Here is a 2,946-nt window from a genome sequence, read left to right on the forward strand (position 1 = left end):
TCAGCTTGTGTGAGTGGGCTCTGTCCTTTTTTTGAGAGGGGCTGGGAAGTTGATGGAGTGTAAAATTCATAACTAAATGCTACTTATCACTTGTACCCTTTTTTTTTTTTTTTTTTTTTTTTTTTAAAGTTTTGGTTTATAGATGCAAGTAGGTGCTGTAACATGTAGGTCCTGGAGACCTGACACAAGTCAAAGTGGTCTTCATAAATTCTATCAAATGTCTGAAATTGAGGTTTTTCAAAAAACAATGGCAGCGTTAATCTTTCTCTGGATAGAAATGCTGCTGCTGTCATCTAGTGGATGAAAACAGTACATAAATAATCTTAGGAGATACTATGATGTTTTTTTTGTTGTTTTTTTTTTAATCAAGAGTTTGTAGGTTTATCATATGGCTTACAATCAACAAATTATATCTAGACATTGTTAGTGCTCTTTATTTTAGTACCAGAGAACAATTATTACAGCTATGATTAACTTGTGTGTTTTATACTGGATGTCCAAAGGGAATTGTGACTTCCTGTGTTTATTCAGTTGAGGTATTGTCTACACAATGATGAAGAAATATTAGGATGTGGTGTTACCCCACTGGCAGACTTCTTTAATAGATATAATGCATGACCTTCACCCTGTGAACCAAATTTAAAATCTTTCCAAGTCACCTTTCAACATGCTGTCTGACTCAGAGACCTACCACCAGAAGTCCCAATACAAAGGCAGGAAACATGTTTATAATAAAAAAAAAAAAAAATTTTAAATAAATTTGTTGCAAATATCAAGACTAATTGAGCGTTTCTCTGTTTCAGAAGTTCTGGGATCCAAAATTAAAATACAACCAAACTCATGGAAGCATTTAACGGGCATAATATCTACTCTAGCCTACTATCAGGTAGATAGTAGACAGACAAACATTAATGAAATTATTTATATTTCTAACTTCAGTAAATCTTGAACTAACATTACCTGTATTGACTGATGGGTGTGTTAACAAACTACAAGAAAAACATACACTGCTCTGCAGGCGTTATAATACCGCTGGAGAAAACAGCAGTTCATTTACTCTTCCACTGTGAACACACTGTCTTTAGAAGTTTTCTGACTTGTCCTGCTTTGGGGAAAAAATCTGGAAAAAGGTCACAAATATACAATAATATATAATATCCTGGTGTGAGGAAGAGCCACTAGAAACATTTTAAATGAAATGAAAAACAAACAAACAAAATATGAATAATTATAGACATACCTATCAGGATATCATGTTGGGGGTTGGGACCCACCAATAATGGATCTGATCCATTTTGTGTCAGCATCAGTCATTTTAATGAAACACTGCTTTATTTATTTTGTTTGTCTCCAACCTAAACAACAAATATGTGCTTTCACATGTCATAAAACCTTTAATTGAAAATGATAACTTCCTATGTGAACCACATTCCTTAATGCTACCTTTTAATTTTGAATTTTGCCTCCTCAACAAATTCAAGTTCCCTTTTTTGGTACATTTCTTTCAACACTGTTGAACCGGGCAGCATGTCTGTTGGCTCTGGTAATTTTAAAACGTCCTAAATTGCAAAACTATGTAATATACTATACTAATAATAGAAATATGTCAGTGGTTAAAAGGAAAATATAACACCAAGGAAGAAAAACAATGAACTGAACACTTCTCTTATACAACTACATATATTAAAGGTTTTTGGGGTTGGTAGAGTGCTGAATGGTTTAAATGTACCGTTGCATTTGATTTATAAACATTTTACATAAAGGTTTTATGTTACCAAATGTACTTTAGCGGATGTCGATATAAAAAGATTTATAAAATACTAATATTTTTGTTTTGAACCGCAGACATCATAAAAAACAAACAGCAATAACCTACAGTGAAAAACGAACAGAAATGTTTCAACGAATATATCTGGAGGAATAAAAACAAAGAATAAGTGTAGTGTTTCACCGTCAAGTCCACATTAAGAGGAATTTATATAAATATATTTCTTATTTTTTGCAAATATTTTCTGTTTTATATCATCGATTAGTTTGAAACGAACATCGCTTGATTTGTTTGTAAACAAATGCCTTTTGTCCCAGTCGGCTTGCCGTACAGCCCTCTGCCGTCAGCACGTTCTGTGCGCGCTTGCGTCATGGATTTTCCCACGTGCAGATGTTTATGCTCCTCGTGCACGTCTGCCAGAGACAGACAGAGAGAGCGGTTTATAGAAAGCAAAGGGAGAATGGAGGACAATCGACAAATATTTTAATTAAAACCTTTAAATTAGTTAATTAGAAAACTAATTAATGCGGATTTATTTTCTGTCTTTGCCTGTCGTTTGGTTTAATAAACTCTTCTAATATTATGCTGCTTTCAGGTCACATGGGAAAAGAAGTGCAAATGCTTCATGTTTCGAAGGTGGTCGTAGTGATTGTTAATAGCCTGAAACATGTTGTCTACCTTACAAAAATACCTGTGTAGGACTAATAATTTTATAAAAGTGACTGACAGACTGGGGCGCAGATTCAGAGAACACATTTAGGAAATGAGTAAAAATGGGTCAAGACTCAAATTCAAAGCCAAGATTCTTGGCAATAATAAACTGTAAATTATTAATATTACATTGTTTATTCAGTGTAATAAATGAATGCCAAATAAACAACTTTAAATATTCTTTATAGTTAATGGAAAGATTATCAAACAATGGGCCCCTGGTCACAGGTATGTATGTTTTACATCTCTATGTGATCGTTTTGCATCTCTTTTTAGTCATTTGCGTCTGTTTGTGGTGGTTTTTCAACACTTTACTTTGTGGTGGTTTTGCGTCACTTTGTCATCATTTTGTGGTAATTTTGCAACTCTTTGTGATGGTTTTGCGTCTCTTTGTGGTGGTTTTGCATCACTTTGTGGTTGTTTTGCATCACTTTGTGGTCATTTTGCATCTCTTTGTGGTTGTTTTG

Source organism: Siniperca chuatsi, linkage group LG18, assembly GCF_020085105.1.
Source record: "Siniperca chuatsi isolate FFG_IHB_CAS linkage group LG18, ASM2008510v1, whole genome shotgun sequence".
NCBI classification, from domain to species: Eukaryota; Metazoa; Chordata; class Actinopteri; order Centrarchiformes; family Sinipercidae; genus Siniperca; species Siniperca chuatsi.